General features: G+C 30.3%; 1 protein-coding gene and 1 long non-coding RNA gene across 10 annotated transcripts in view; both read right to left on the reverse strand.

Moving 5' to 3' along the window:
- Positions 1-15,091, reverse strand: part of LOC141457941 (tyrosine-protein phosphatase non-receptor type 13-like) — a 274,406-nt gene that overhangs the window by 157,739 nt on the left and 101,576 nt on the right. The window lies entirely within an intron of this gene.
- On the reverse strand, positions 2-9,453 carry LOC141457963 (uncharacterized). Of its 8 annotated transcripts, none has more exons than XR_012460673.1 (6): positions 9,012-9,453; positions 4,070-4,236; positions 2,342-2,594; positions 1,461-1,570; positions 209-385; positions 2-139 (listed from the first exon to the last, which is right to left on the reverse strand). It is a non-coding gene; the product is annotated as an uncharacterized lncRNA (long non-coding RNA). The 8 variants fall into 8 exon arrangements; XR_012460674.1 differs by having other exon boundaries at positions 2,346-2,594; positions 9,012-9,452; XR_012460676.1 differs by lacking the exon at positions 2,342-2,594 and adding an exon at positions 1,307-1,379 and having other exon boundaries at positions 9,012-9,371.

The following is a 15,091-nucleotide window of genomic DNA, read 5'->3' on the forward strand; positions in this document are numbered from 1 at the left end:
TCATGTACATTTTATTTGTCTTATAATTTTTTTCTGAAAAATCCTCAGGCTTTTCTTTAATAAGGTAGACGATCCAAACCAAGAAAAGTTCTGATGTTTGTTTACTCACACAGTCAATCTAACAGATTCGTTTAAATATCTGGAAAATAAATTATTTATAATATAATAAATAAAATATTAATACAAAAATAAATACAATGTTTCTAACCTTGAATTAAAGCCACCTGTGTTACTTAACAAATGTGTTTTCCAGGATTTAGTGGCTTACATTTGACAGGAGTTCTGACAGGTGTAATCAATTTTGGTTAAGTCAACTGCATATTAAAGGAATGAATCTTAGGGCTTCCATTTAGAATAATAATTTCGATTCCAGGTAAAGAAGTAGCTGGAAAAAAAAAGTTCCGAGGAAATTTACTGTCTGGAATAAGCTACTGGACAATATTATCACTGCTTCTATGTCCTTCTTTTAATCCTCCGATAATCGCCCAAATATTGGCGGAACACAATCATATCTTGCAAATACTCATTTACAGAATCCAGCAAAAGCTAATGGGATGGATTTATATGCCGCATGTAGGCCACAGCTCATCATTCTCCAGGTCCAAAACCTTTCTCAAATAGTACCAAAATCAAGGCGCCAAGGTAGCCGAGCGGTTAGAGGCGAGACCAGTAAATCTAGTATGTATTATTGTGGTACTGGGTTTGATTCCCGGTCTTAGGCCTTGGATGATATTTAATGGTTAATATGGGAAATTTAAAACAGTAAAGTATGTTTGCTAGTCGCCTCCGTCCACGACACCTAATTGGTAGTTGGACGTTAAGCGCCGCCTGAAAAAAATAGGCGATTACTTTACTTTTTGCTTTTACTTAGTACCAAAATCTAGGCGCCAAGGTAGCCGAGCGGTTAGAGGCGAGACCAGTAAATCTAGTATGTATTATTGTGGTACTGGGTTTGATTCCCGGTCTTAGGCCTTGGATGATATTTAATGGTTAATATGGGAAATTTAAAACAGTAAAGTATGTTTGCTAGTCGCCTTCGTCCACGACACCTAATTGGTAGTTGGACGTTAAGCCCCGCCTGAAAAAATAGGCGATTACTTTACTTTTTGCTTTTACTTAGTACCAGAATCTATTTAGACAATCGCCGAGTCTTCTATTTAGTATCCATTAGAAGAATATTCCTTTCAATCAGCTTATGGACCCTCGTCCAGATTACTGCGCCTTTTATTTAAGCTCTGTAATATTAAAGAAATTCCCAAGTATTACTTCTAATTTTATTAGTTTCCTCTGTTAATTGAATATTTACCAACTCTTTAACATCCTTTTTAGTTCTAATGATTACTTTACCACAGCAGGATGTGTTCCTAATTTCATAATTCCTGAACAGTTAAATAATATTTATATCGAAAATATTGCCAGTAAAGAGATGTTTACAAAAACAAGATAAAGTTATTACTAACATTATAGTTCAGATATATTTTCATTTATCTTAGGCACTGCAGTGATGTTACCAAATACACGTTAGCTATTCTTAATGTTAGATCCTTTAGACAGCATATCAACTCTATTTCTGAAAATATCGTAGTAAATTTTTACTAAAACTCACGAATTACGGCGACATTTTAACTAATTTTCTATAATTCTAGATGGTTGCGTATCAAATTACAGATGCCATTTTTAAAGAAAAGAGAGATCAAAAACTAACAGCAGCATATTAACAATCTAATGATGCAATTAATACACAAATTGTAATTTTAAACCTTTTTAAAAACAGACAATTAATTAACCTTAGACACTGCAGCAAATGTAGAAATGCCCAAATCATATAATTATTGTTATTTTAAATAAAAAGAGATGGTAGAAATCAAAGGTAGCACATTAACTTTTTTTAAATCATATAATTGATGCTAATTTGAAGAGGCTCCAGAAACCAACGACAATTTATTGACAAATGCTGCAGTTAGCTAATCACATAGTTATTGATATTTTAAATAAAAAGAATGTTTTAGAAACGAACGTCCAGCATATTAACTCTAAAATCTTACTTTTGTGGTTACATTAAATAAAAAGAGAAACCATAAACCAACGGGCAGCATGCTACTCTCTCTAATGTTACTATTAATACACAAATAGTAATTGTAAATATTTTTAAAAACTTATGAATTCTTTTTCAACATTAATTAACCTACGGCACTGCAAACGTAGCAGCAGTTTGCAAATCACAAAATTGTAGCTGTTTTAAATAAAAAAGAGAAACCATAAACCAACGGGCAGCATGCTACTCTCTCTGATGTTACCATTAATACACAAATAGTAACTGTAAATATTTTCAAAAACTTACTTACGAGGGTCGTTTGAAAAGTCCGTGCAAAGTCAGAGAGATAGCACTACTGGCGCGTATCGAGGTTATGTTTAGTTAGTAGCATCTCTTGGAAGAACACACACCAAGTTTCAGCCAGATCGGTCTATTTCTTTGTGTTTGGCATTCGTTTGAATCGAGGAAGTCGAGTGATTTTCTAATCGTGTGAAGTGTTGCAAGGACGGTTTGCAGCTGTTCCAGAAGAATCCGCAGGACTTTAAGCGTCGCTTCGCCACTGTGGATGAAACATGGATACATCACTACACTCCTGAGACCAAAGAACAATCTAAACAATGGGTTACCAAGGGGGGAATCTGCGCCAAAAAAGGCGAAGACCGTTCCTTCGGCCGGAAAGATTATGGCGACCTGTCTTTTGGGATTCGCAAGGAATAATCCTCATCGACTATCTAGAAAAGGGTAAAACTATTTCAGGTGAATATTATTCATCGTTATTGGACCGTTTGAAAACCGAGCTGCAAGAAAAACGCCCACGATTGGCCCACAAAAAAGTCCTTTTCCATCACGACAACGCTCCAGCTCACACCTCAGCAGTTGTGGTCGCAAAATTAATGGAAATAGGGTTCCAAATTGTTTCACATCCCCCCTATTCTCCAGACTTGGCTCCCTCGGACTACTATTTGTTCCCCAATATGAAGAAATGGCTGGCGGGAAAAAGATTTTATTCAAACGAGGAGGTGATTGCAGAAACGAATGGCTATTTTTCGGACTTGGACAAATCCTATTATACGGAAGGGATCGATCAACAAACTAGAGCAGCGTTGGACGAAGTGTATAAGCCTAAAAGGAGACTATGTTGAAAAATAAAAAAGGTTTACCCCAAAAAATTAAGTAGTTTTTATTTTTGCACGGACTTTTCAAACGACCCTCGTACTTACTATCTGGTGCAACAGTCCTTAAAATAGGACCTGGACCTCCTCAACCAGCTGCCCCATCCGCTCCAGTCTGCGGCCTTAAGGCCCGACGAAGGTCTTCCTCCACATCATCCACAGCCATCTAAGTCGAGGGCGCCCTCGAATTCTTCTACCTCCTGGGTTTTCATTTAATAGTTTTCGGAGCACCATTCCCGCAGGCATCCTCTCCACGTGTCCCAACCATCTCAATCTCCCCTTCTTTATTTGGGCGACTATGTTTGGTTCTCCAAACAATTCCATCAATTCGTGGTTCAAAAACTTACGAATTCTTTTTCAACATTAATTAACCTATGACACTGCAAACTTAGCAGTTGTTGTTTTAAATAAAAAAAGACAAGCCTTAATTAATTGACTAGAACCTGTTACACTTTTTTTTTCGTACAAACATCTTTATCAAATTGGTCTAAAGCTCAGAATTATTATTAAACTTCGTTTGGCCTTAGACTATAATGGCAAATCATATTATTGTAACTACCTAAGATGGTATGAGACTTCTACACATGGCAATAATATCAACAGTATCCTGTTATTTCCATAATCATGTTCAAATTCATCAATAACATAGAATAATCATTAAACATTAGTTAGATTTATTATAAATGCAGATGAGATAGCTACCTATAATAATACATATTATAGATATTTTGGACAAACATAATGGCCAGAATTCAACAGCCAAAATCAACAACACTTAGCTTTGCAAATATCATTGTCTGCAAAATTTATCTGGAAACGCAATAATTGGAAATATTAAAAATTAGTTGCACTGAAAACTTACTATAAATGAAGATACATATATTAGCAAATCATTCAATTGCTGACATGTTAGATAAAAAGGAGATGCCAATGATTCAATGCCAGACCTTTATTTGCTCTTAATCTTTACTTCTATAGAAATTAAATCTTGAACAGCTATTTATTTTCAAAGATAATTCACAAATTTATCTAAAACAAAGAGTAATTATTAAATTTTAGTTAGAAATAAACTCACTGCAGATGTAGATATTTGTAAAAAAGCATGCAATTGTTGGACATCATGAATGAGTGTTAGCAAAATTAATTGCATCATACTGTTACTGCATTTATCATTTATCAATTTATGCAAAACTCAGAATTATAAATAAAGTATATTTGCTCTTAAAGTAAGTATAATTGTATTATTAGGCAAATCATGTATTTGCCACTATTTTGGCCTCAAAAAAATACATCAAAATTCAAAGATAGAACACTATTAACTCAGTTACTGCAATTTTCATCAAAATATAAATAGCAAAATTTACTCTGCAATATAGAATACTGGTGAAACTTCAATTGTTCAGCTTAATAAGAAAGGTAAATGTGATTGAAACACTTTTTTTGATGGTGCTTTGAATGAAAAGAGATTCCAGCATTCAAGAACTTCTTAGACATAATAGTCAACAAGATTGTCAGTGCGAGAAACTCGTATGGCTAAGGATGTTACTTCTCCGGGGGAGGAAAAACCAAGGCCTGTGAGCTTTACCCAAGAGCCGCTCTCTAGCATCAAGAGTCTGATTAACAGGACAGGTCAGGAGGGTGAGCTTTAGAGTGAGGGGGAGCCACAATAGATCCAAAGGGGTCGCAGTGGCGTAGGCCTTGAGGCCGCCCTAGTTTAATCTATCTATCTAGTCAATAAGATTCTAGGTGGTTATTGTTAAACATACTGGTTTATCTAAAGTACAGTTTTCATGAATATATTGATAACGAAAAAGGTAAATAACTGATTGTTATTACTGGGTCTTGATACTAGAGCTAACTTAACGAAATGAGCATTGAATTTAAGGCCCTTTATCTTAATATAACTTGTTTCAACCACAAATAATAGTTACATTATAGAAATGGATGTTCAAAATTACGTTTTTTTTAAATAGATATTAAACGTAATTGAATGATCTCATAGAAAATGGATGTTTAAGTAAAATTTAAGATATTTTAGAAGAGCTTTTGGGTCAAATTTTTAGTTTACTGTTAATCATTACAGGTTAATATAATGTAAACTTCAATTATGATGTGTCATTAACATATCATTAAATGAAGCTGAAATTTGATTCTAAAGTATAATAATGAAAACTAGGCTTTTCCACTTTAAGTGATAACTTTTAAAATGCAATTTTATTTTAAGAAACGGTTCTACAACTACTATAATTATAAAGGGTATTAAAGATTTAGTAAAAATACTCACTTTAAAGAGAAATAATCGAATAGATTTGTTAAACTCGCCAAGTGAAAATTGTAGGTATTAGGTTAGTTTTTACTGCTTTTCTTAAAAATGCCTCAATCAATTTTCTTTAAACTTTGAACAATGTTTATTTATGCAGTTTTCTATCTTTTTTAATGAAAAACATTTTCTGAAATATTATTTAAGGACAATTTTGGGGTAGAGAAAGCCCTAGGCCTAATCTGTAAACTAGCACTTTTAAATAATATCATGTTATACCACTAATTTGATATTAAAGATTATTAATTACCATTAAAAAATTCCAAATTTTACGAAAATCTATCGAGCAGATTTTCGAGGAATAGCAAAAAGATACTCGAAAATATAGATGCCCATTTTTGTCGTGAAAAAATTGATTTCTACTTAAAAATCAATTTCTAAAATTAATTTCAATTTAAATCCTTCAAATCGTAACAATTATGGAAAAATAATATTAAATATTATAGATTTTGAAAAGGAACTACTTTTTTCCGGAGCAAGAGGATTTTGTATTCTTGCGCATGAATTTAGTGTTAATACGCGTGACGTCATCAAGTAGTTCCAAATTAATTATTAAAAAAGAGACTTTAAAACAATTAATTGTAAGGTAAAATCCTACTTATAACAAAATTTACTTTATATTAAATAGAATTTAAACAGAATTTGACTTAAATTTGATTAAAAAAAAAAACAAGTTCACGGGACTACTGATTTTCCAGTCAGTTCAGCTTGAGATCTCGGACCGTGAACATGTAGCTCCCGTAAGTAACATTTTATTATTTTTTTAAATAAATTCGATAAAATTTTAATTCCATTTAATAGAGTGTTAAATTAGTAATGAAACTGTATAAAATTTATAAAGTTTTACTTAATTTTAACCCAGTAATTAGAAAAAAAAAGAAAATTAAAATAGGAATATGGCCGACCAATGAATCTTGCATGTCTGGACAAGCACTTATTTTTGAATTCGCTTTTCTAATTTCAATTTATTGTTAATTTTAACAATATAACTTTTGTAATTAATTATCCAAGACTTTTAATTTATATAATTTATAATTTTTTTTGTTTATAAAATATTTTTTAAAAAATTAATTTAAATAATTTTTTAATAAATTAAAAAAAATAATTTAATTTAATTCATTTTTAACAAATAGTTCCTTTTTTAATTTATAAGAATTTTCTTGAATATTTTTTTTTTGGATTTTAATGAAATTTAAGCAGAAATTTGAAATGTAACCGAATTTTTTTGAAGACGTTTTTTGAATTTTGAAGATGGTTTTTTTCAAGTTGGTTAGATTTTTTAAAAGATGCATTTTTGTAACAAAATTTGAGAGAATGAGCCTTAGGTTAATTTTAATAATAAGATATTTTGAAAGTGTTAATTCTTTATTTAATGATTAATGCATTGCTTTATTTGTTTTTTTTTACTAAGCCAAAGGTTCTTCCAACCCTTCCCATGAAATAAGTAGCTTTGTACCCTTTGGGCATTTCAACCTTCTTGCAAAACAACAGACAAGGCTCCGGATTATGACACAATAGGCAGGCACCAAGAGCTAGCAGACAATTGTCTTCACTTCCTTTGGAATTGTATAGCGTAGATTTATTACATTTTGAACAAGTACAAGTAAGACTTATTTTATTTTATTTTTTAATTAAAACAGCTTGGTTAAATTTTGAATTTAAATTAAGACAGTGTTATTTGAAATGAACTCATGGAATGGCGTTAATTATGTACGTTGCAATCCACAAATATTTAAAGTGGAAAGTTTTAAATTACATTCGGAGTTATTTATGAAGAAATTTAGCGGCACAGTTAGAAGATATATTCAGACATGTTCCTGTTTTAAAATGTACTGACTTAAACTTTTTTAAAAAATTTATTAAAACTGGATTTTTAAAAGAATCTGAAAGCAATTTAACACAGATAATTAAATGAAGTTGATTTTGGTTTGCAATTTAGATTTTGAAGCGATAGATTTTTAGTTTGTTTTTCTTTTTTTTTAAAATACGATAAACGATAAACAATAGAAGGGCTTTACTTTAGGTTTAGGTTCTGGAAAAAAAATATTTTAAATTAAGCAATGAATTGATTTTGAAGAAGAATAAATATAATTATATAAGGGCAATGATTACTAGGGTCTGAATTAAGATTAAATGAATGACTCCACAAAGTTGAATTTAAATCATTTGATGCTTATAAACAAATAAAAAAAAAAAAAAAAATCAACATTAATTTATAGTGGAAAGCAAAATTAGTGATTTAAGTACATACATTTTTGAGTATAAGGCAACAAAAGTTGCTAATTTAAGAAATCACTTATAAATATTTAAAGTTGAAACCCATAAATTCGTAAAAACACTAGTTTCTAAGTGATTTTTTGGACAAATTAAGATATCCGTGATTGAAATGTATCAAGAAATTAGTTAAAAGCTCAAGTTTTTACCCATAATTTTCAAAAAATTATCGGAGAGGAAGGTGAAAAATCTGTGTAAGAGGAGCCACACTATAAATTATTTGGAATGTAGAAATCTGCTTCAAGAAAATTTTTTATATTTTTATCATAATTTTAACAAATCATGAGAGCTGATGGTATATTATTTTTATTCTATGGATGAATCCAGTAAATTTAAATTTTAAGAAGGCTAAAATGAGTACCAATGATGGACTGTTTTTTACTAGTTTTTAAAATTATATGCCACATTTATTTAATCATTTCATGTTTATATATAAAAATAAATTGCAATTAAAAGTGATTATTTTATTACTACTTCCTATGTCATTAAATCAATTAACTGCACAGGTAAGTTTACAACCAAATACGGTTAAAAATGTTTATTTTATTACCACAAAGAATTGGTTTTATAGACACTGAATGGTATAACTTTTGGAAGAAATAAGATTTGAAGTGAATCCGTTTTACAATTTGAATAGTTTTGCAAGTATTTATCTGCGAGAGACTATCACTATCATTTTAAGAATAGTTTAAACTCTCTTCACACTAAATTTTGGTAAAGAATTCATGCTGGAAAATCTTATTTAACAAAATTATTCCAGTAGCTATAAAATTTAACCTATAAGGGATTGCTGAAATTTGAATTAGTTATGCGACCTATTTCTTTAAAGTTGAAAGCAATTTTGTTTTAACTTGAAGAATCGTTTAGACGAAATTTTCAAGTTATAGATTTCATTAATTACGAGAATTAATGTATGCATATAACTAATAAGTTACACTACGGTCAGATGAAAAACCTAACACGTTTATTGAAACAATTTTACAGGAAAATACTTTTGATTAGGGAGCTTACCCCGTTAACCTTAACAGAATTGTTTTATTTTAGGGAAAACCATTTAAAAGAAAAGGCAAAGCAAATTGAAAAGAAGATTAGTAATTTAAGTTTTCAAGATTTTTTTTTAAAGAGAAACTTGTATTGCAGTAAGAGAACTTAAAAGCGTTCATCTTTTTCTTTTCAAGTTCGATTTTTGCTGTTAATTAAACTTACTTACTTATTATCCTAGGGTAAACGTACATCACCAAGATAGCTTGGTGTGAAACTATGTAAGAACTGTAGAACTGAGCACTCTAAATTAAACCAAAATCAAAAGGAGCACATTTTGAAACAACACAAAAATCACTTTTTTCACAAGAGAGATATTTCAAAGAGAAAAAGCTAACCAGATCTCTTCTAACTTTTCTGGATTTCTATTAGAAGCTTAAAACCAAATATCTAACCAAAAAAAACTTCAACAGTGAAAAAAGAAAACTCATAATCACTATTTAAGGAATACTCAGTTTTCTTTCCTCACCTTGAAACATGTTTTCTGATAGCGTTAGCCGACATTACAAATTAATAAAAGGTCTAGAAGTTCCCGCCCATTCTTATAGAAAAACAGTGTTGCTGATAAAGTATTTCAATTTAATTAAAAACAATTTTATAAATAATTCATGGTAATAATTATTAAATTTTCCCCCAAAACACATTTTTATAAATATTTCTAATGGGTTAGCTTTTGTAATGTAGAAATGATTTCTTTTATTGTTTTAACCTATTAATTCGAACGAATCCTGGTGAAATTTTAGAACTTTGATTCACTTTGAGTTTGATTCGTTAATTTTTGCCGATCCATTATTAGCGTATACTGGATTCCAACGTGAAGATGCTGGGTTCGAATCCAGCTGCAGGCTGTTAGAATTTTCTTTTTTAAGGAGCTTCTTATAGCTCACTGTCCGGTGATGGACAGTGTATTGTTTGTAAAGAAGGAATTCTTTCTGGAGGCCAGCAGTGCCATAAAACAAAAGCGCCTAGTGACAATGACCACAGATGTTTGTCGCATCTTAAATTCAAATAAAATAAATAAATATCTGCTGTCAAACTCTCTAGACTTTCTCCTACGGCAATATTTAGATTAGAAAAGGGTACAGGGTGGTATTGGTCCCCAGGGAGTGTTACAAACGGGCGGGTACTTGTCCACTACCAAACCCTAGAGAGAGCACAAGTCCTAGCTCTTCTACAAGTGTGTGGGCAATGAAATCCTGGTATAAAGGTGATTGCTAAAAACACTGATTTCTTCCGTCGTAGCTCCTATGCATTTTAGGACTTTAATCCATCTTCAGCGGATAATCAATCAGTGGTGTAGAGTATTTGACTTCAACTATATTTCTATTTCACATTACACTTGCTGACTCTAGTGGGAACGTTTGGGTATTTCCTTTTCCCCAGGGCATTGTGGTCACTAGAGATTTAGTGTGCCGACCTCAACGTTTCTCCTTTGTAGTTTATCTTCCAAATTTTATTGTAGAATCCCCTTTTAGGAATTTCTTTTAGTACCTGCTTAAGATATTTATGCGAAACGCAAACATGGGGAGCAAAAACTGATCTCTACCTCCTCGAGGTGCTCCCTGGGCAACTACTTCCGGAAGTAGGCTAACAGAGACAGTACACTTTTCAAAGCTAAACATCAGCTTTGACGAATATATTTTTCCAAATTTAGTTAAATTAAACTTAAAAAATTTACTAATAATAAATACTGTAATTGTAAGCATTGAAATCAGCATTCCACTTCAAAGCATTATGTAACAAAAATTACTCCCGTAGGGGTGGAAGTGGACTAGCCACTTCTTCAGGGATCTTGGCGTCCCTGCGGTTACCCTAGCCTAACAACATGAACAACTTTACCCACACACCACTAATACAGAAATAGTTGATTAGTACAAAACTGTTAGTGGGTTTAGCGAATCCATAGGCGAATACTAGTTCATCACATTCTCGAATCACATTACGCGCATGTACCTTACAAACCAAGCTATTTATTTATGCCCTGAATTTATGTCAAATACATAATTTAGTATTTTCTTTTCTAGTTCTTTTTATTAAAACTATAATAATTTAGTTTTGCGCCAATTGTAATCTGGAAAATATGTAAAAGAAATAACTTTTCTATCTTGCTTATGCAATTTAAGAAAATGATTATTTTCACAGTTATAAATCACAAAGCTGTACAGAAAATTTAATTATACTTAAGTTTCTTGTATTCATTTATATAAATAATAAAAAAATCATAAATAAAACTTTATAACAGCCTTGAAAATAATAATAATAATAATAATATATATGTCGAAATGTTATCATTGAACCATTTTTGAACAAAAGGATTTGACAGAGCTCTCAGGTCATTTAAAAAATCAAATATTACTTCACTCCAAGATTAAACTTAAACACAATGACTATTTCTAGTTTTTTTTTTCTTCTAGGGAGTGCGGGAGTTTAAAATCCCCGGGAGTGTTTGCATCAGGGAGTGTATTCTGTCCGGGAACACTTTATTAACTTTATTACGGTGGTGATCTCTTTTAACCTGTGCGCAAACGAGAAACCAAAAACTTCGGTTATATTCCAAAATTCCGTCACAAGACAGTAAAAATATCGCCAGTTTCTTTTACTTCCGTCGTTACAATCTTTTAAACAGTGTCCAGTGTCCAGTGTTGATGATAGAAGAAGACATCGATGGATATGTTACTGCAAGTTGATTTTGGTACATATCCCAACCGACAGCGAAAAAAAGGTAGGGCGAGGAATTAATTATGTGGTCCATATTTATGAAGGGAAGTATCTGCGTCATTCCAGGGAGAATGGCACAGATGCTGTTTACTAATCTCTTGTCTACGTAATAATTTTTTTTTCAAATAATACTTATAATTCCATTTATTTGTTTTTTCCATTTGTTCCTTACATATTTACCCTTGGGATTTTTACAGTTTTTACACACACAAATATTCAGCAATTTATTTGTTATATATTATTTATTAATAGTTATTTATTATAAATATGTATTTTTACTATCTCTGTGACCGGAAGGAAACTGTTGTGAGATCATGATCAATTTTCTACTACGAATTTTTATAGGAAATATTGGTTTTAGGTCAACGTGAGTTCGGAAAAGTGTTTTTAGAAACGGATGTGTGTTTTAAGAGAGAGAGAGAGAGAGAGCGAGAGAGGGAGGGTGGGAGAGTGAGAGAGAAAAGAATTATCTTTAAAACAAAAATTACAGGAAGCCGAAACTGTATAGATGGAGGCGATCCCAGCGATCTGACTGGAAGCAAGCGTTCCAAAATATTTTTTTGGGAAATGCCACATTTCCAAATAAATTTTCAATTACTTTTTTTTTTTTTAGGAAATCTCAAGAAAAAAGAAAATGCTTCTACGATTTTCTTCAAACCATTTACGCACACAAACAAACACATTATACTCATTTAAAGTCTATAACTTTTACATTTACTTAAAAACCATTTCCTTCGGGAAATGATTTTAATTTTTTGGGACAAGGGATTTACACAGATAAAAAAAACATAACCGGAAACAAAATAGGAACAAAATTTTTGCATGAGATATTATTTTGCATGAAATTAAAAAAAAATGACACTAGTCATTTTATTTAGATATAAATGGAATTATAATTATTTAAAACATTTATATGGCCACTTATTAATATCCTTCTTCGGAACTTCAAGTCCAAGTTGAGCAGACCAGGTCAGTCAATTTTTCTGCATGTCTACTTAGCATGTTCTTTAGTGCATGACCATTTCTAGAATTTTCAGGAGGAGATTTTCATCAGTAGGTTAGGATATAATTAGTTAGGATAGAGTTAGGATGAAGTTAGGATATAATTAGTTAGGATAGAGTTAGGATGAAGTTAGGATATAGTTAAAGTTTTCAAATTATTTTCAAGTATATTTTGAATATTAAGATTAGAGTTTCATTTATTTTGAGTCAGATTTTGCTATTTAAATTAAAAAAATATAGGATAGAGTTCATTAAAAAAAGTAATCAGTTTTTTCAAGTATATTTTGAATATTAAGATTAGAGTTTCATTTATTTTGAGTCAGATTTTGCTATTTAAATTAAAAAAATATAGGATAGAGTTCATTAAAAAAAGTAATCAGTTTTTTCAAGTATATTTTGAATATTAAGATTAGAGTTTCATTTATTTTGAGTCAGATTTTGCTATTTAAATTAAAAAAATATAGGATATAGTTCATTAAAAAAAGTAATCAGTTTTTTCAAGTATATTTTGAATATTAAGATTAGAGTTTCATTTATTTTGAGTCAGATTTTGCTATTTAAATTAAAAAAAATATAGGATAGAGTTCATTAAAAAAAGTAATCAGTTTTTTCAAGTATATTTTGAATATTAAGATTAGAGTTTCATTTATTTTGAGTCAGATTTTGCTATTTAAATTAAAAAAATATAGGATAGAGTTCATTAAAAAAAGTAATCAGTTTTTTCAAGTATATTTTGAATATTAAGATTAGAGTTTCATTTATTTTGAGTCAGATTTTGCTATTTAAATTAAAAAAAATATAGGATAGAGTTCATTAAAAAAAGTAATCAGTTTTTTCAAGTATATTTTGAATATTAAGATTAGAGTTTCATTTATTTTGAGTCAGATTTTGCTATTTAAATTAAAAAAATATAGGATAGAGTTCATTAAAAAAAGTAATCAGTTTTTTCAAGTATATTTTGAATATTAAGATTAGAGTTTCATTTATTTTGAGTCAGATTTTGCTATTTAAATTAAAAAAATATAGGATAGAGTTCATTAAAAAAAGTAATCAGTTTTTTCAAGTATATTTTGAATATTAAGATTAGAGTTTCATTTATTTTGAGTCAGATTTTGCTATTTAAATTAAAAAAATATAGGATAGAGTTCATTAAAAAAAGTAATCAGTTTTTTCAAGTATATTTTGAATATTAAGATTAGAGTTTCATTTATTTTGAGTCAGATTTTGCTATTTAAATTAAAAAAATATAGGATATAGTTCATTAAAAAAAGTAATCAGTTTTTTCAAGTATATTTTGAATATTAAGATTAGAGTTTCATTTATTTTGAGTCAGATTTTGCTATTTAAATTAAAAAAATATAGGATAGAGTTCATTAAAAAAAGTAATCAGTTTTTTCAAGTATATTTTGAATATTAAGATTAGAGTTTCGATTATTTTGAGTCCGACTATTGCTATTTTATTAAATTATTAACTTCTTGATAATTTTATTATAAATTAATTGAATTAAGATTCTAGAGTTTCTTTTTGCTTTAATTTTTTTTATTAATTAGGAGAAAATAAATCGCGTAGTAATATTTTAAAATTAAAGTTTAGAAAAGTAAAAGATTAAAGCTTTAGGTGCCTTAAGGCGAAGATGGGCTAGCTGATTCTTCAGGAACTTGACATTAATACAGCTCAATTACAAATTACATTCACATTTTCACCAACATTAAAAACATTTCACTAACATGGATTTCTATTTGGCCACCGGTTTTTATAGCCTCCTACACATGTGCAGGTTTCAACTTAATGGACTTGTACGACGGATATTCTTTGTAAAGAGGTCTTGGTAGCCTCTGATCTAGTTTGCTCGGACTGTTTCGGATCGATCACTCACTGAGAGTAAGCCACTTTTCTGTTGTCGCTCTGGGCAAATAAAGTAAACTTAATTCGTGCAGTTTGATGCGGCAAGTTTAGTTCAATATCAAGTCAATTATCTCAAATCATCTTCTTCGAAATTTTCTCCTGCTTTCACGAATTTCCATGCACTTCGCGAAGTAGCTCTAGATGATCTTTTATAACAGTTTAAAAGCTATCACGATGAGCTTTTTCCCCAGATCTAAGAAACCATCTAACTAGAACCATGTTCCTTATTCTCCCACTGATTGTACCAGGATTTCTGTTTCTTCATCTTAACATTCTGCAGTGCGTATTTTCTAGTTACAATCACTCGAGTCATATACTTGGTCTGAAATTTATCAATAATTTCTTTTTACAACGTTATTTCCGCCCGTTTACTTCCAAAAATAAAATTCTTCACTTTGTACGGATCATCTAACACTTTTTCCGGTTTTTAAGAAATGACGTCACTTTATAGCAACTCTGGAGGGATGTAGAGCTTTTAAAGCTTTCTTACTTATAGAATGGTACTTCTGAGTTTCGTTTCTGCATTTCTTAATTTTTAGACCTTTGAAATTCTTCTTGGTCTTAGCTTTAATTAGCTTTTTATTAAACCTTTCCAAGCTTGATGACACAAGCTGTTGACGAGG

The sequence above is a fragment of the Rhodnius prolixus genome, unplaced genomic scaffold (genome assembly GCF_049639745.1).
Source record: "Rhodnius prolixus isolate KJV_2025 unplaced genomic scaffold, Rpr scaffold_5, whole genome shotgun sequence".
Classification (NCBI taxonomy): domain Eukaryota; kingdom Metazoa; phylum Arthropoda; class Insecta; order Hemiptera; family Reduviidae; genus Rhodnius; species Rhodnius prolixus.